This window comes from Meriones unguiculatus, chromosome 6, assembly GCF_030254825.1.
Source record: "Meriones unguiculatus strain TT.TT164.6M chromosome 6, Bangor_MerUng_6.1, whole genome shotgun sequence".
In the NCBI taxonomy this organism is placed as follows: Eukaryota; Metazoa; Chordata; class Mammalia; order Rodentia; family Muridae; genus Meriones; species Meriones unguiculatus.
The window spans coordinates 59,174,424-59,195,264 of NC_083354.1; positions in this window are offsets into that span (position 1 = coordinate 59,174,424).

The following is a 20,841-nucleotide window of genomic DNA, read 5'->3' on the forward strand; positions in this document are numbered from 1 at the left end:
AATATCAAGATGAGAAGCTGAAATAAGAGTTTATAAAAAGCCAAATAAAGAGCCCAGAGTGCTACAATTAGAGCAAGTTTGAGTCACTAGATGAGTTTGAGAGAAGGTTCAAAAGCTGAAAGTACTTTCATACACAGATTAAGAGCCCAGGCTCTGGTTGATGGGTAGCTTTTAAACCCAGAGCAAGAAACCTCTTTCTAGACTCGTGATAATAAGCTTGGAACCAGACACCTCTAGTTTCAGGGTGTAGAGTTAAAAGTTTCTGAGTTTGAAGTTCTAGTTATGAGCCTCTGGAACTCAAGACCATGGCAATAAGAAGATGGTTTTTACATATATTTTATTTCTGCCTGGACAGAACTAAAGAACCATTAGTCAGTTATTTCAACAAAATAGGCCTAAATGTTCAGAGAAGGCACTTTTGAGAAGTAATAGCTTTTGGGCCTTTTGGAGGCCTAAATGACAAAGTTCAGGACAAAGCGAAATATATCAAAGAGAAAATTAGAGAGTAGAATTTTATGCTTAACAACTTTTGTTATTAATAAATAAGTTCCACTTATTATTTATCACTAGATGATGTGCATGTTTCTATAGTAGAAAAGAAACATTATTTACACAAAAGCACTACTTATGTAGCCAATGACACAACACTCACTAATATTAAGCAACAAGTAATAAAGAATGGCATTTCAATAGGGAAACTTAAGACAGGAATGAGGCTTCAATGATTGTGGCTGGAATATGTTGAAGAGCCGACACTGGAAACCTAAGGAAAGAGGAAGAAGTAAGAGTGACTATTGTATATAAATAAAATAATAGACTTAAGACCCCCTACACTAGAAGGAACTCAACCAATAGTGCTTGGGTAACCATGAGCAAAGACTAAATAGCCCAGAGACCTAGGGTAAAACCAAACACTACTGATCTTAAAAAGATAAATAAACAATAAGTTACTGCTGTATCCAGTAATCATCAGAGAGGCTTCCTCTAGCAGCAGATGGGAACAGATGCAGAGGCCCACAGCCAGACACTATTCAGAGACAGAAAGAGAAAGGAGGGTTGGATGAAGGATACCAGGAGAACACGGCCCTCTGAATCAACTAAGCAAGATGCATATGAGCTCACATAGACTAAAATAGCAAACATAATGCGTACATGGGTCTACACCAGATCCCCTGTGCATATATTATAGTTATTAGCCTAGTAGTTTTATGGGACTCCCTATTATAAGAACAAATATGTCTCAGACTCTTTGGTATATGCTTGGGTTTCTTTTCCTCCTATTGGGTTGCCATGTCCGACTTTGACATGAAAGTTTTTGCTTCATCATGTTATATTTTATTTTGTCATGTTTGGTCGTTATCTCTTAGAAACCTGTTCTTTTCTAATGATAGACAAATAAGAGAGGATAGGAGGGGAGGGACAGGGAGGAGTAGAAGGAGGAAAACTATAATCAGGACATACTTTATGAAAAAGGAATCTATTTTTAATTTAATAAAAAAGTAAGAAAAGAAAATGTGTTCATTGTAATCCAGCTGTTGTGATGAAGAAGGAAACTCGGGAGGCACTGACCTGGAAAACCAGACAAGCACCCTCACGGTACAGTTGTTCAAAATCATGTCGCTTAATTTCTTTCATTTAGCTCAGTGGCAAGACATGCAGGGTCTGCTTGTGATGTCTGTTCTGAATTGTCCAGCTTTGTAGGTACTGTGTTAACCTTCCTACCATCTTCTCTTGCCTGCACGAAGCCATGTTCTCTCTCCCCACCTTTGTCTGCTCCATCCTCTACAAATGCTTGGGGTAGTTTTATAAATACAAATAACATATAGCAGATACATCTCTGCTAAAAAGATTTTTGTGAACTTTCTTTTAAACTTACATGAAAATTCAATTTCTTTTTATCTTGATGCAAAGGTTTTGCACAAGCCACCTGCCTGTTTCTTCCTCTCAGTCTTTTATGAGGACTCAGTACATTCTAGCTGCTCCTTTTGTGTAATTCTAACCTTCTAAAATTTTTGCAGGTTAAGGCTCTGGATTCTGTCTGACTTAAATATTTATTACCATCTGCAGGAGGCAAATTCTTTGATAATGGCTGAATAAGAGACTTATTTATGAATATAACAGAGTATCATTAGGAGTCATTTTGTTATTGCCTTCTCCCCCACTTTTTTTTTTTTTTGACCAGTAATATTTGGTTTAACCCTATGTCTCTAGTTTCATTCTTCTGTATGTGGACAATTAGAATTTCCAATATTACATTGGAAAATACTTTTTTAATTCCTCCATTGCATACTTTTGGGGATCTGTTTGGAAAATTGGGTATGGCAGAATTCTGATGTGAATGCTTCTGGATCTGGGCTTCTTTTTAGCATAACTTTTATTTATTATTATTGCTTCAAACTTCTTGCTCTTTATATCTATGCTCAAATTATTTTATCTCTCATCATGGTTTAACTTTGGTGGTTCACATGTATCCACAAATGTATCCATTTCTTTTAGGTATTTTTGTAGCTTAGTGGAATATAGGCTTTTAAAGTATTCCCACAAGATTTTCCGAATGTTTTGTTACCTGTTGTGATGACTTTCTGATAATCTCTAATTTTACTAATTTCAGTCTTCACACACACACACACACACACACACACTTTTTTTTTTTTTTGAGACAGGGTTTCTCTGTGAAATAGCCCTGGCTGTCCTGGAACTTTCTTTGTAGACCAGGCTGGCCTCAAAATCATAGGGATCCTCCTGCTTCTGCCTCCCAAGTGTTGGGATTAAAGGCCCAGCACAACAACCAAATCTTTAATCTCATCAGATAGAATGCTTTAAAAAAAAACAATGGTTCTATAAACTTCTTTACATTTCTACTCACACATAACTCAAAACATGAGGACAAAAAGAATGTACCATATGACATGACTGAAAAAAATTAAAGAAAGTCAAATACCTCTAAGCTATATTGGCTCGGAGTTATGTGATTAAAACACAATCTTCGCGTATATTCTCGGAGGAGAATATGATATTGTGTGAGATCTTCAGAAATGCATCCTTTTTATCAGTTTAGAGCACTTTCCGTCTCAATGCTCAAGTCCTGTTTCAGTCACTGTGTGCTGGTCCAGTATTGAAACAACTGTGACAATAAATATTCTTTATATAGCTTGCATTTATACAACAAAGACTTATTTTTTAAGGCCAGTATTTTGGGCCCTGCCTTCCTTTTGATCAGATAACACTTTGAGAGTTCCCAGCACCATGGAATATGTTTAACTTGTTCTCTGTTTACAAGTACTGTAGCTCTGGGATGGAACTCAGCTGGAGGCCATCTACCTGAGGCCCTAAAAATTGTTGATGTTAGGATGATAAATTCACTCTTCATTCTTTCACAAAGAACTTGCTCTGCCTAAAATAGCTTTTTGTTAAAAATTTGTAAAATAGTACAATAAAAACACCAAATAAAATGTAAGACCAAAAAAAAAAAAAAATCCATGCAAACAGTTGGGACCATAATTTACTCTCACTTTAAAAATGAACTACTACAATTGAAAACTTGGAAACTATTACTCTTCCAAATGAAAGCTGTTTCTGCCAAACACTAGGGATGCCATGTGTTAAGGCAGGTTTTCTCAAATTGCTTAGTATATATACTCAGCATGGACTTCCTATTCTCAAGGCTGCCAATTTAAAAGTTTAAATAAATACAGCTTGGAAAGACTATATGAATAAGAACGTTATTATCTAAGCTGTTTAGTTTATGATGTCCATCTCTTTCCTAATTCATAGTTTAAATATACACTTTCCTCCTCTTTCTCCAATTTTGTCCACCAGGACTGTGGCTCACATTTGTAGACATTAAAATGCCACTCAAGTTCAGCTTTGCTTGTTTTCACATTTCAGTTATCATATCCAAACAAAAAAAATTATAAACTATAAAAATATGAAAAAGCATTTCTTTGCTTGATTCACACTTTATTCTTTGAATTGTATGCATCTGCTTTTATAACAGTGAAGAGAATATTTTTCCATAACAATGCACACAATAGTTTTTAAAGTAAATTTCAAAAACCATAATTGATTTTACTATAAAAATTTCTAAAAAGAAACTGTGACAGCAGCAATGTGATGTTTGTGTCATAAGTGGTATTAACATTCCAATAAATATTAAAGGTATGGGTACTAATCACAATATATGCTGAGGCTGTGGGTAGTAACCACAAAAAATAAATAGGAATTGACTGTTAAGAACTGTCCTATATAAATAAATATGACGGAAGCATGAAGGATGCCACGTTGCATGATCCTATATTTTATGATTCAGATAAAAGATACAGAAAGAAAATATAATTTTGATATTCATGAATTGGGCTCTGTAAGGTAGCTTTGGATACTAAATGCCCAGAAAATACTTTTAAAATCTAAGCTATGCAAAATTCTGCTCTATTTCCAGACACATTGTAGATAGTCTGATTTTCCTTTCTTGGAACTCAAGTGGGCTTTCACTTAGGTGGTGGACCTTGCGCTAGTCTGCCTGCCTGTAATAATCTAAATTTAGAAAATGTGAGTCATCAGCACATTTTTACAGTTCCTAGCTAGTCCTTATGTATCACTGCATTCTAACCAGCATACTAGCTTATAAATTATAGCTCAAAAATTGGAAGAATGCAATTAGATCTCCATGATGAGCAATCATTTCTAAATCTATATAAAATGAATACTCCTCAAAATTCCTTTTAGCTGCATTTCAAGCTGAGAACTGACACCTGAACTTTGTACCCATGAACCATGTGTTATTTCACTGAGCTACAAGCCACCCTCGCCTATACCTAAAGCCCAAATACATGATTTACCATACATTCAAGAATGTATCCCGGCATTTTCCTTTATTTGTGACAATGCCTTAAAGTAAAATAATCACGTCCGCTTAAATGAACAGAGGAAAACAAACAACAAAATATCTAGGAAAGGTTAAAATGCCCACAGAAAGCCCAGCTTCCGGGTCTGAATTTAAGCGGAGCACTGGATCAGGAGGTCATGTTCCTACTGGTGCCCAAAACTCCTTGAGTCGGTGACCTGGTACCACAGTAGTTCCAGAACTTCACGGAGGCCCTTCCCAAACCACAGGAGTCCCATCTCCAGACATATAAAAGCTCTGCGTATGAATGAAAAGACTGCTTAGGCACCTAGGGAGAGATAGGATTCTCAGTCCACCTATTGATCTGGAACATGAAAAAGGATATCCTGCGTCGTAGGTAGCCAGGCTGAGAGAAATTATAAATTTAGGTAAAATATAATAATCAAATTTGTAGTTACCAGTGGACTGGAGGAGGGGTGTGGGAGGAGAAGAGGGACAGGATGAAGGAGGGGGCTACAGCTGGGATACAAAGTGAATAACTGTAATAAAAAAGTAAATTTAAAACCTCTCTATGGAAAAGAAAAATCATAGTTCTTACCATTCTGCTATTGTCAAGATTGTTGCTTATTGGGGTAAATTATATGAAATAGATAATTCTATAGCCAAAGGTGTTTATTATAAGCAGTTTCAAAGGTGTTAAACTTATCTTCATGAGTTTTATCATAAAAATAAGTCTTTGAATTGATGTCTTTTATGTTCACTTTTTAAAAGATATTCATCTAGGAAATGTTCATCAAATTGAGATTGGTTTTATTATTGTTTTTCACTTCTCTTTTCTCTTCATAGCATGTCACATATCAGAATTAAGGGTCACCTCAACCATTTAAATAATTATTTACCCTTTATTTCACCCCAGTAGAATTTATTCTCTCCACACAGAAAAATACCTGGAACACAGGAATAATGCATCTGAGCAGAATCAACTTGATGGATTTAAAATATGCAACTCGAATGTTGACTTATTAGATTTGTTTTCTATTTGGAGTGTTGCTATAAAATGTACATTTCCAATTCTCCAATGTCCCCTTGAAAAAGATAAATTAATTCATTTCATTAGTGATATTGTGTTGCCTGTGGCAGGGCATGTCAGAGTAGCTACCATAGACTAATGACCGGATAAGGAGAGTTTATTTATCATGAAGCCAATTTTTCCTGCTGAACCAAAGGATAAATAATGATATAGTAGCATTTACACTAAATACTGCTTTAGAGTTTGTTAGTTGGTCATAAGTGTCCTTCCTAGACTGAATATATAAATAGCTTATTTGTTAAATAGTGTGTTCTTCCCACATCATATGGTAAAATAAAAGTTCAGTGGTGGTTTCTTAATCAAAAACTAAACATTGATTTATTTATTTTTCACATGGCAATGAATGCCATATTTGAGAACCTTCATAGATTCTTTTCTTGAACTTCTATTTCTTGTGTTTCCCGGGAGGTGTGAACGGGCCACCATGGAGCAATGAAAGGAGAGGAGACCCTTGACCTCTGGAGCTTGGAGCAGGGACAAGACACGTGGCTGGAGCATCCAGGTAGACAGGTAGATCATGCTCTGGTCTCACTTTGTATCTGAGAAGAGGGTAGGATTCCCAAACGCTGCAACGAAGGGTGCTCACAAAGAAAGCAACAAGAGCATTCAGGACAGGACATGCCTGAGGGGCTGAAAACAAAGTCAGGCTGAGCAAAGGGCCCTGAGAGAGCTGCTCAGGTAGCTCTTCTCCTACAGGGTAAATGATACCTAACTTCCAGGGTCCTTCCTGTCAGTCATCTCTGCTGCACTTGATACTTCTTTGTTAAAATTGCCATCAAGTAGAAAAAAAAATCATTAACCCCTTAAAAACTTATCTCTTATATTAGATTATAAAGGATTAGATATGCTTCTGCATATTTTATTTTTGTTGATTTTTTTTCTCACTTACCCTTTAACTTTCACTGTTTCCTCACTCCAGTTTGTTTTATTATCTTTCCCATTCCTGCTTCTCTTAAAGCCTTTAGGTTTTTTCTTAACTTTTATTTTTTATATTAATTATAGTTTATTCACTTTGTATCCCAGCTATAGTCCCTCCCTAATTCCCTCTGAATACCCCCTCCCTCCCTCATGTGCCTTCAGGTTTTTATAGTCATGTAAGCTCCTTTCTAGATTTCTGGTCTTTACCCACATTTACTTCCACCTGGAAACATACATTTAACAATTAGAAGCTAAGATATCCATGTTGGGTAGAATATTTGATGCTTGTATTTTTCTGGACCTGACTTTTCGAGTTCTACGTATTTTCCTACAAATTCTATTTGACGGACATCTAGGCTGATTCTACTTCCCTGCTGAGTGAGAAGAGCTGCAAGGAACATAGATATGCAGCAGGATGTGGAGTACTTTATGCAAAGCCCCGGAGTGCTAGACCTCAGTCATACAGGAAGCCCCACTTTGTCCTTAGGAGAAAACTCCCCACTAATGTCCATATGGGTTTTGAATCAGGTCTGGAAGAAATGAAAATATTCTAAAGAGTCACTTGTGTTTCTCAGTCTATCAGACTATTGAAAAAAGGACCCTCAGCAAAATAGGGATTTCCCCAGGAATCTCTTTCTGGAAGATGGAAAAAAAAGCACCACCTAGAGGGTTTACTTGTCTCCAGGAAAGAGAGTTTATACATTCTTAACAGTTCCTCAGACCACCTTATAGGATGAGACGGAAGCCCAGACACTGATAGGGCAGTGATGAGGAGAACCACACTGACCAGAATGGCTTCATGGAGCACATCCTTGGCTCTCTGTGTAAACTTTAATCTGATGTCAGGGCCCTGAAGATGAACTTAAGAGAGCACTGGATTTCTTTGTCTCTCTTCTCATTATAGCCACGCGAGGTAATTCTTTCTTTTCTGCTCTTTATTAATTTGGATAATTTAGTGAGCTTCTTAAGGACACGTGGGTGAAGTCGACTGTGTGGCAACCTATGACACCAAGTTTGATAATAACTTCTCTAGTTTACACTCCCATAAATAGTGTCATTTGTTCACTTGATGGTGGCTCTTATGACCGAGGTGCTTTAGTTTGCATTTCTGTGATGGATAGAGATATCAAGGAATTTTAAAAATACTTTTTTTTGCCAGTTGTATTTATGCTTCTAAGAGCAGTCTTTTCCTATATTGTAGGTCTAGTATCTACTTATAACTGAGTATAGACCGTGTGTGTCTTTTTGCTTCTGGATAACCTCACTCATGATGATCTTTTCTAGATCCCACCATTTACCTGCAAATTTCATAATTTCCTTGTTTTTTAATCTGTACACCTAAAGAAGCTAAGCAAGAAGGAGGACCCTGTGTAAGATAATCAATCCTCACTCAGAAAGACAAACAGGATGGACATTGGAAGAGGGAGAAAACAGGAAACAGGACAGGGGCCTACCACAGAGGACCTCTGAAAGACTCTATCCAGCAGTGTATTAAAGCAGATGCTAAGACTCATAACCAAACTTTTGGCAGAGTGCAGAGAATCACATGAAAGAAGGGGGAGATGCTAAGAGACCAGGAGAGGACAAGAGCTCCACAAGGAGAGCAACAGAACCAAAATATCTGGGCACAGTCTTTTCTGAGACTGATACTCCAACCAAGGAGCATTCATGGTTATAATCTAGAACCCTTGCTCAGATGTAGCCCATGGCAGCTCAGTCTCCAAGTGGAGTCCTTAGTAAGAGGAACAGGGACTGTCTCTGAGTTAACTCAGTGGCTGGCTCTCTGAGCTCCTCCCCCTGAGGGGGGAGCAGCCTTACCAGGCCACAGAGGATGACAATGCAGCTAGTCCTTTTTTTTTTATTTTATTATTATTTTTTTATCAGTTACATTTTATTAACTCTGTATCCTAGCCGTGTCCCGATCCCTCCCGATTCCCTCCCAGTCCCTCCCTCCCTCCCTCATCTCCACCGTGCCCCTTTCCAAGTCTACTGATAGGGGGGACCTCCTCCCCATTCATCTAATCCTGTTTTATCAGGTATCTTCAGGACTGGCTGCAAAGCCCTCCTCTGTGGCCTAACAGGACTGCTCCTCCCTTCGGGGGTGGGGAGACCAAAGAGCCAGTCATTGAGTTCCTGTTAGAAATAGTCCTTGTTCCCCTCACTTTAGGAAACCAATTGGTTACTGAGCTACCACAGGCTACATCTGAGTGGAGGTTCTAGGTTATATCCATACATGGTCCTTGGTTGAATGTCAGTCTCAGAAAAGACCCTGTGCCCAGATATATTTGGTCCTTGTGGAGCTCCTATCCTTTCCCCATCAGACTAACTCCCCTTCTTTCTTATGATTCCCTGTACTCTGCCAAAGGTTTGGTCATGAGTCTTTGCTTTAATGACAATGCTGCTGCATTAATGACAATGCAGCCAGTCCTAATGAGACCTGATAAGATAGGGTCAGATGGAAGGGGAGGAGGACCTCTCCTATCAGTGGACTGGGGGAAAGGCTTGGAAGGAGATGAGGGAGGGAAGTTGGGATTGGGAGGGAATGAGGGAGGGTGCTACAACTGGTATAAAAAAAATGAATAAACTGTAATTAATATTAAAAATAAAAATTTAATTTAAAAAAGAGCAGTCTTTTCAAGCCTCTCACACGTTTATTGACTGGTTTTTAGTGCTTAAGTTTTATACTTCTTTACACATTCTTCTTATTAGCCCCTTAGCTGGGTATAGCTTGAAGTCCTTTATCCTGTCATACGGGTGTCTGTTTATTCTGCTGATTCTTTGTTTTGCTATGCAGATACCTCTTAATTTCACTTAATATTATTTGCCAATTCTAACGACTATTTCCTATGCTGTTTGAATTCTATGTTGGAAATTTGTTGCCTTCACCTGTGGCTTGATGTGTTTCCTTAAGCACTTCTCATTTTAAATTTAGGTCCTTGATCCAGTTTGAATTTATTTTTGGGAAAGTAGAGAGATGGATCTAATTTTATTTTTAAATAGGTAAATTTGATTAGTTCTTTCTATCATTTATATTTTTTACAATACTTGGAAATAATGAAAAGGCTGTAATAAGCTTGAAGAGATAAAGTCCAGAGCAATCAAAAAAGATATTCCATTCTGAAGAGAAATTTTAATTGTTTTGTAACAAAAAGAGAAATCGAGTAAACGTTAACTCCTATTACTGCAACATTCTTTAAAAATATTTTTATTACATTTAGTTAGTTATTTTCTCTATCTCTGTGTTCATGTGTGTACATGTATGTTTCATGGTGTGCACATGGAAATTATGTGGGTCTTCTACCATGTGGGTCCCCAGGATCAAATAAATGTCATCAGCTTTAGTGAAAATTTCCATGACCGATCCCTTAGCTCTTAGTGCAATATTTTTGATTTTGAAGTATAATGTGTTATCTCACAAATATGAAGGATTGGTTTTTATAAATCTTTTGAATGTCATTTATTTTGATTAAAAACATAATTAGACTGTAAAATGTAAATTAAAACATATATGTAAATTAAAACATTTACTTTGTAAAATAGTGTTTCAGGTAGCTGATAACTACTTTAAAAGTTAGTGTTGAAAATTTTCTTAGTCCAAAATAAAATCACAGAAGGGATAGGATGTGAAAATAACAAATGATATTAATATAAATTAATTTTCATATAGTTAATACCTACATGATATTAACTACATTAATTTTTCATATAGTTAATACCTACATGAAAACTTGATTTAATCAGTCTCAGTCTGTGGTCCTTGAATCAGAGTTCCAGGTTCTGGTCCTTTAAAATATTCCATTTCAGTAGCTTTTCATACATATTCTGAGTAACTGACCAATCAGGCTCCAGATATGACCCTCTCCTTGCAAATATCAGTATTTAACATTGCCTTATTTTAACTACGTGCAATGCATTTCACCTAGCCTTATCATTCTTTTTCTATAACTGTCCCCTTGCTGTAAGAATTTTTTTTCATAGAAATCATGCTCAGTTCAAAGATATGTTCAATTCTGATGGTAAGTACAATTTTTTTAAATTTAGGTTCAGTTTATTTAGGTTTAATTAATAACATGTAAAGGTACTGTATATATACCATTTCCATACATCTTTTTCTGCTTCAGCTTCTCCTCTCCTCCTACTGAAGTTAATAACCTCTCATTTTGTTATTTATTATACACACATATCTGCGTTTATAATTACAACCTGCTGAGTTCATTTAGTTTTGCACCTATGTGCATGTGTTCAGAACTGACAGCTTGGGATTTGGTAAGTTATCAGGAGGTCATCTGTAGAGAAGACTGCTTCCCCTTCTCTCAGCGGCCATTAATTGCCTGATCTAGATAAAGGGAGAATTGGGACCTTAAAAAATCCCATCTACATCAGCATGTCAACTGGTGTTATCAGTGTCCAAGTCTTGTTTGGGCAGCCATATATTTGGTAGGTGAAGCTTCCTGTTATGTAAAAAATGTGCTATCTCAAGGCAGACATACTGGTCATCTGGCTCTTAAAATCTTTTATCAGATGCATAGCTGGCAAAAATCCTCTCCTAACTGTGAGCTTCCTCTTTCTTTACTCAATTATTTCCATTGCTAAGCAAAGGTATACGTGTGTGTGTGTGTGTGTGTGTGTGTGTGTGTGTGTGTGTGTGTATTAATCTTAACTCCTAGGGTATTCAGGCTCATTTAGAAAGTCCTCCTGGACCTGTATGCTCTTGAACACTGCATATGATCACATTAAAATCAGGATTGACAAAGAGTTGTTCAGTATCTGTTCCCACTTCTTTTTTATTTATTTTTATTTTTATGTTAACTTACAATTTATTCATATTGTATCCCAGCTGTAGCCCCTTCCCTCACTCCCTTCCAATCACACCCTTCCTCTCTCATCTCCTCCCAAGTCCACTGATACAGGAGGTCCTCCTCCACTTCCATCTGACCCTAGCCTATCACGTCTATTCAGGACGGGCTGCATTGTCCTCCTCGGTAGCCTGGCAAGGCTGTTCCCCCCCTCAGGTCAAAGAGCCAGCCACTGAGTTCATGTCAGAGACAGTCCCTATTCCCCTTACTAGGAAACCCACTTAGACAATGAGCTGCCATGGGATACATCTGAGCAGGGGGGTTCTAGGTAATATCCATGAGTGTTCCTTGGTTGGAGTATCAGTCTCAGAAAAGACCCCTGTGCCCAGAATTTTTGGTCCTGTTGCTCTCCCTGTGGAGCTTCGGTCCTCTCCAGGTCTTACTATCTCCCCTTTCTTTCATATGATTCTCTGCACTCTGCCCAAAGTTTGGTTATGAGTCTCAGCATCTGCTTTGATGCACTGCTGAGTAGAGTCTTTCAGAGGCTCTCTGTGATAGGCTCCTGTCCTGTTTCCTGTTTTCTCCTTCTTCCAATGTCTATCCTGTTTGTCTTTATGAGAGAGGATTGATCATCTTACCCAGGGTTCTTCTTCTTGCTTAGCTTCTTTAGGTGTACAGATTTTAGTATGTTTATCCTATATTATATGTCTAATATGCACTTATAAGTGAGTATATACCATGTGTGTCTTTCTGCTTCTGGGATACCTCACTCAGGATGATCTTTTCCTAAAGGGAACTCTTCTACATTGCTGGTGGGAATGTAAACTTATACAACCACTCTGGAAATCAATCAGTCACTTTCTTAGACAATTAGTAATAGAGCTTTCTCAAGATCCAGCCATACCACTCCTAGACATATATCCAAAAGAGGCTCAAGTACACAATAAGGACATTTGCTCAACCATGTTTGCAGCAGCTTTATTTGTTATAGCCAAAATCTGGAAACAGCCCAGATGCACCGCAACTGAAGAATGGATGCAGAAATTGTGGTACATCTATACAATGGAATATTACTCAGCAATGAAAAATAAGGAAATCATGAAATTTGCAGGGAAATGGAGGGACCTGGAAAGGATCATCCTGAATGAGCTGTCCCAGAAGCAGAAAGACACACATGGTATATACTCACTCATATAGACATGTAATATAGGATAAACCTACTAAAATCTATATATCTAAAGAAACTAATCAAGAGAGAGGACCCTGACTAAAATGCTCAATCCCCATCCTGAAAAGCAAAGAGGAAAGACATCAGAAGAAGAAGAAAGACAACAGGAAACAAAGCTAGGAACCTGCCACGGAGGGCCTCTGAAAGCCTCTGCCCTGCAGACTATCAAAGCAGATGCTGAGACTTATGGCCAACTGTTGGGCAGTGTGCATGGAATCTTATGTAAGAAGTGGGAAATGTTAAGATCTGGAGAGGACAGGACCTCCACAAGGAGAGCAACAGAACCAGAAATTTGAACACAGGGGTCTTCCCAGAGACTCATACTCCAACCAAGTACCATTCATGGAGATAACCTAGAACCCCTGCACAGATGTAGCCCATGTCAGTTTAGTGTCCAAGTGGGTTACATAGTAATGGGAAGAGGGACTGCCTCTGACATAATCTGATTGGCCTGCTCTTTGATCACCTCCCCCTGAGGGGGGAGCACCCTTACCAGGCCACAGAAGATGACAATACAGCCACTCCTGATGATCTGATACACTAAAATCGGAAGGAAGGAGAGGAGGACCTCCTTTATCAGTGGACTTGGGGATGGGCATGCCTGAAGAAGGGAGAGGGAGGATGGGATCAGGAGGGGACAAGGGAAGAGATTATGGGGGATACAAAGTGAATAAAGCGTAATTAATAAAAAAAAGAAGCCAGTTGCTATGATTCTAAACTGATTTGTTCTCAGTTATTTATTTTTTCATTTTTTAAAATTTATTCTTTATTAATTACACTTTATTCACTTTGTATGCCTCCTGTGGTTCCCTCCCTCCTCCCATCCCAATCCCCCCCTTCCTCCACCATCACTTCCTAACAACTAGTAAACTAAACCAATTTTTTATCCAGAAAACAGTCAGAAGCACCTTTAGAGGAACCTTGCTTCTAGGAGGATGCGGAGATCAGGTAGTAGTGTTTGGTGAAAGCCAAGACACGTGCTCTCTAGGGCAGCTTACACCCATGTACAGTATACTAAGAGTTCATTCTTCAGATGCTATCTGATGTAATGATTATTCATTCCCTAAAAGTTTATCATTCATAACTCCATTTTCTTGATTAGTAAACAGGATTCCAGAGAATTGAAGTTATTGTTCAAAGATCACAGAGTAAATGGAAAAAGAAAATTATAGTGCCAAAGACCACAGACCTTCAAATTTGATGTTTTTGTCATGCACTGTATCTCTGGGCATGGACTATACTTGTTTGCACCAGGCCACGATCTTATTTAGCCTTATGTCTACACTGCCAATGGCTATTGGCTTGTCATGGAGACACACACACATACATATAAACACACACACACACACACAGAAATATATAAAGTTGTATATTCCTTTCTTGGTTTGAGTTTTTCTTTGGAAAACTTGTGTGTGTGTGTGTGTGTGTGTGTGTGTGTGTGTGTGTGTGTGATTTTACCTATTTTCAAAAGTCCAGAAGGAAATAAAGAAATATTTAGGGAACAAAAGATACTTTTAAAAATACCTTTAAAAATAATAATAATAAAAGCCATAAAGCAATGTTTTAGCTGCATTACAAGTGGCCGAGTCTGCCTCAGACTTCTTACTGGTGGAGCGCACCTTCTGAGCTCTCCCCATTGTTCCTAGGAACCCTGCTCATGTGAGGTACACAGGATATTCAACGTGACAAGCCTCTTTCTTTCTGGGTGAGGGAGGGAGCAAGGCTCTTGTCAGCTTGAATCATAAGCCTACTCTGGGCAGAGCTGAGAGGACAGACACAGTGGGGGTACATGCCACGTGCATGCCATCTCTGCCCTCACATGTGGGCTTCTTTTCCTGCCTTCAAAATAACCCAACTGGCTTCAAGCTTCTCTGCCCTGAGAGGCTGTTTCATTGCTTGCATGGCTAAGTCACTTCTGACACTAAATCTCCCCTTTGTTCAATTTCTAAAAAATTACTTTTAAGCTCTATTTCTGTGTGGACATTTTTTTTTAAATAGCTGCAACTGAGAACCATCCAATTCTAAATATTCAAGATTTTAATATTTTAAAGACACATTCATAAGGCTAAAATGACATTTATTTTTGAGTCCAAATCAAATTTATGAAAGGAAAGTAGAAATCTGGTATATGCTGTTGTAATAGGTAACTTTTATTATTTTTTACTTTATTTTTAATTTTATTTATAAATTTATTTATTTCAATTTATTCACTTTGTATCCACGTTGCAGCTCCCTCCCAGGCCTACCCACCCTCCCTTTTCTCCCCCATGCCCTTTCCCTAAAAGAAGAACAAACTGGTAAAAGATGAATCAGTTTTTAATTCTGATTATGTAATGAAAGGAAAATGAAGAAAATTCTTTCTTGAGCTGTTTTATGGCACAAAAATAGGCATACCTTTGTTGTTTAAGTATGCCTAAGAAGTCTGGCTTCATTTTTACTGTCATGGTATTAAGAGCAATATCTTTGAGTGTATGTGTTGAATTTTAACTTTTGCTATTTGCTTCTTACTATAACAGATCAGTAAAGAATTCTGTGAATATGCATAAATACTTCCTCGGAACATTTTATTGGTAACAAATACCATCACTAGAGATTTGTGATTTAATTATGTAGAGTTCTTCAATGTTGACCCTTTTAAATATTTAGTTATTTTTATTTTATGTCTGTGCGAGGAGGTCAGATCTTAGAGTTACAGACAGTTGTGAGCTGCCATGTGAGTGCTAGGATTTGAACCCAGATCCTGAAAGAGCAGTCGGTGCTCTTAACCGCTGAGCCATCTCTCCAGCCCTCAGTGATGTTAACTCTTGTCAACTATATCAAGAATATAGACATTAAAGAAAGGGAAAGAAGAGAGGACAGCTAATAATTTTAAATCTAGTCAAAATAGTTACTCTAGGCTGTTAATAATTCTTTTCAGAAATGCTTTACTTCAGTTTTAAAATAACGCTTGTAATGCTTCACATAAAGCTTAATTCTCTGGTTATCTAATAAGTAGATGAAACTTCATCACACCTTTGCATGTAGTTATTAATTTTAGATTTCAGATTGCATTAGGAATTCCTACCAGGTATTATGTACAAAAATATTGTTCATTAGAGCTGTGGGTCATACTACTGTTCATTTTTCAGTCTCTCTATCATAATTGCACCCTGCTGGCTCTCTTAACCAAAATGTTGAAAAGGTAATGCTATCATTATTCGGTAACCAGCATAGTTCTATTTTAGAACGAGCGCTTATCTCTTGGGATACATTTATGTATGACTTAAGTGTGTTAAATCATTGTTGTAATTATTCACTGGTACATCTAGAGTATTTACTAGCATGAATAGTACACAATAGGACACAATACTGTTATGTGTATTTTTTTATTATGGCTGCAGTTTCTGCTGTAAAAGATTGTCCAGTCTAACACCAGTAATACAGACCATGTTTGTGGATGGTGGCTATTAACAAAATTTGAAAATGAACTGAAGTGCATATGTGTACACAATTTACCATTAAAAATTAGAGCGTCATAGTATTTGGTATAAAGTTGAGAGGTTCACCAATAGTCCAAAGCCAGAGAATCAAGTATAAATTAAACTCCAAAGTAAAATGTTGTAGAGAGAAGGAAGATGTGATTCTCAGGGCAGTGTAGATCTATCCCCCTACAAAAAATAATGTGATAATAGACCATTATGCAGTGTTAGAGTAAAGGAGGTATCTATTTCCAGTGGTGATATACTCATGTTGATCATGTCAAGAAGGTAGTATTTAAAACCCAGGTTAACACTAAGCGAAAACCCTGTGATTTTAGGACTTGATTCTCCCTTCTGTGGTTGCCTCACCCTCTCAATATTTGAAAAGGTATCTATGGTTAATCCCTTCATATCCATTGTTTCGCATCAGCGGCCACATGCAGCACATCCTGAGTGGCAAAGACTTCCTGCTCACTAGGATATTAAGGATGTTAATTTCTGACAGGCAGCATTGGAGAAATGCAAGAAAGTTACGAAAATCTCATGTCCCAACTCAATGAATAGGTTTTCTAAATATAAACAATATTGATACAATGGCAAATACAGGTGGTTTAATAATAAAATTTGATTCACTTTATTTAGGTATAACATATCTATGTGTTAAAAAAATGGGCAATATGAAAATAGTTCAGATTATATGCAAATTATTTGCAGTAGATGTTAAAGCAATTAAAAAAATAAAGAGGAAACTCAAGTCACCCATGGGACACTAGCCTTTGAACTATCCTGACATATTACTGTGTGGTATGTATTAGTGGTCTTGTAATTATTTTTTAATGATGTCATTGTACATAACAGAATATTGTTTGATAGACTTCACTAAGTTTCCTGGCAATGAACCAAACCTGTCATAGAGAAGAGGAAGGTAGTCCTGATTTCATATAAATAAACTCATATTGAAATAAGGAAAAACATGTGTGACACAGCTGCATGGCCCTGCCAACTTAAAAATTTTTACAGACATTTTATGCCTGTAACATGATACGGCTTATTAAAGGGATATTTAACATGAGAAAGCTGACTAGATGTTTTTGATATAAGTGGATAATAAAAATATTATAGATTGGATATTCATGATCTGTGAGAGTTATACATTCATAATTCCACATTATTGTTTTAATAGATGCTAAGAAAACTACATGATATGATTACTCTTCTTGCATAGCATGCATGATTCATGTGCAGTCAACTATGGTATTAAATCACATTTTATATACATTTATTGCATATATTTACTATTTCATATAAAATCCTCATACTCTTTTTTTTTTTTTGAAGAGCTGTCCCATGCTTTCTGGTTGCTGCCATTCATTGCCATGCAAGTATGAAATGTGTAATATTAATACAAGTCACATTTTGGTCAATACCACATAGTGTTTTTTAGATGAAGAAAAGAATAAAACTGAGTTAAAAATATAATAAATGGCTAAGTTCTGAGATTAATGAAGAAACACCACTGTTTATTATATAAGAAAGGGCTTTTCCCTTAGGGAAAAGAAAATGCAACATAACTCTATTGATGTCTTTGAAGCTAAAAACAATTCTCTGCTAAAGGGACTGGAGAAAAATTCATTATTAAATGCACAAGTAATTAGTACATATAAGGATAGATAACATAAAGGAAACTAATCCTAAAATTATTCCCAGCATAAGTAAAGAGAAGAATATTGTGATATTTTGCTTCCACAATCAGAAAACAAAGAGATTAATAGTGATACTCAGCTGGCTTTCTCCTTTTTTATTTTTCCATTTTCATTCATTCTGCTACCCAGATCTATGGAACTGTGGCCTCCACCTTCTCAGCTAAACCTCTATAGAAACACCCTCACAGACATATATAAACAAGCCCTGTGTCTCCTAGGTGATCCAAACTACAGTCAAGCTGACAATGAAGAGAGATTGCACATATCTCCAGCCCACAATTTAATTGTAAGCCTTGAAAAAACTCTTTATCAAAGGACACATTAGACAGGGCCCAGAATTCTGACTCTCAGACACTGTAAAATGATAAATGTGTATTTTCAAACTACTCAATTTGTGCTGAAATATTTTTTCACAGTCAGTACCCACAGTTTACCCTTTTCTCCCTCCAGATTTAGTTGCCATTATTAATAGCAAAGTGTTACACTGAATTAAGGTCCATTTCCTTCTGCTTTATGTATTGTTGTTTTTTGTTTGTTTGTTTGTTTTTACAAAAATAAGCAAACAAAAATCCCCTTTGGCATTAATTTGGTACAATTTTCTTCAGAAAATTGGGGAACTTGGGTGAGGGATGGACATCTATGGATAATGTCGAGTTCATTCTGTGGATAGACAGGAAATTGAAATGACAAAGACTGAGAGAGAGAGAGAGAGAGAGAGAGAGAGAGAAAGAGAGAGAGAGAGAGAGAGGTTCCTGGCAGACTAGCCAGTAGAGATAAGAGGCTGAGGACACGAGAGGAGGTAGCTGCCACAGAATGTTGACAGCAGAGATCATGAGGGTCTCAAGCAGACTACAACAGTTACAAATTTGAGGTGAAATTGTGCCATTCTGAGTGTTTTGTTTTGAGGAAAGTTGGATTACTAATCAATTTCCCTTCTCTACATGAATCTGTTCAGATTTCCAATTTTCCCTTTGATGTGTCTTGGCAGGTTGTGTTTCTTGACCTTATTTCAAGATTATAACATTTGTTGATGGTCATTGTATTCTTCTATAAGCATTTTTATTTCTATAAAATTATTTCTGATGGTCTTTTTTCATTTCTGACTTAATTATACTTTTTCTCCCTTTTTTCTCAGTCTTTATAACAATATGAATTTTTGTTTTTCAAATAAATTTCTCATCTTTTTGTTTTGTTTTTAAGCTGATAAACCAAAAAAAAAAGAATTACATAATTTTATTGATACAGTATTTTCATTAATTCACAGAGAATTTCATGTACACTTACAATGTATTTTGATCCTGGTTACTCCCACTCCTTCCCTTAGCTCCTCCCAGATTCAGAGCGCACACCCACCTGCTCTCGATTTTATGTTCTTTTTTCATGTTTTCAGAATCTAACAAGTTCAATTTATGATTCCCATATACTCAGTAGCTTGAAGCCATCCTTGGGAGCATGTATAAAACAAGGGGACAACCTTGAAATAGTGATGACATGAGATGAAAATTTAGAGGGGAATCTGATACTATGTCCACTTATCAGAATAATGGAAGCAGGCTCATTTCCTGGCACCTGTGAGCTCTTGCACCATAAATTCTTGTCCAGACTTGATAGTACCAGACACGTACTTTAGCCAGTCTGGGACAAAACACCCAGTAAATGGTTGAACTTATACATTCATACTAAGAGGATTTAACATATATCCAGTATAATGGGACAGGAGCCTACCACAGAGGGCCTCTGAAAGACTCTACCTAGCAGTGTATCAAAGCAGATGCTGAGACTCATAACCAAACCTTGGGCAGAGTGCAGGGAATCATATGAAAGAAGGAGGAGTTAGTATGACCTGGAGAGGACAGGAGCTCCACAAGGACCAAATATATCAGGGCACAGGGGTCTTCTATGAGACTGTTTCTCCAACCAAGGACCATGTATGGATATAGCCTAGAACCCCTGCTCGGATGTAGTCCATGGTAGCTCAGTATCCAAGTGGGTACTTGGATACTGAGTACTTAGTAAGGGGAACAAGGATTATTTCTGACATGAACTCAATGACTGGCTCTTTGACCTTCCCCCTGCCCCAAGGGAGGAGCAACTTTGCTAGGCCACAGATTAGGACACTGCAGCCAGTCCTGAAGATACCTGATAAGTTAGGGTCAGATGGAAGGGGAGGAGAACCTTCTCGTCTTTTTTTAATTGCTTTTTTGTTTGTTTTGTTTATCTCTAATCTTTAGTATTTATTTCTGTAACCTTGTGTTTACTTTCTTGTGTTTTTTGTTTTCTTTGTTAGTTCTTTAATATTTAGACTGTCAACTTGTATTCATTATACTATTTAAAAATATATACTTTTATAGGTATATATTTCCCTCTTAGCAGAAACATTGAACTTGTAAGTTTTGAGATTTTCATTTGTTCCAACATAGTTAATACATTCTCTAATGATTTCCCACTTGATTCACTGGTTCTTTAAGACTACATTGTTCAGTTTCTACACTTTTGCAGATTTTCTAATTTTCCTTGTTTTACCACTCCCTAGTCTCAATGATAGTCACAAAAACATTTTGCAATATTTAAATTTTACAACATTTATCAAGGTGTTCAGTCTGCATCATTCAGGCTCTTCTAGAAAACTATTATATGTGCACATTAGAGGAATATATATTCTGCTATTGTTGGGGAAACTGTTTTGTAAATTTCTTCAAAGTCCAATATATATAAAGCTTTTCAAGCCCCTTATTACCTTGTGTCAGCTGGTTTTGATGCTGGTAGTGAATCATTATCACTTTTGTAATGTTTGTAATATTTGCT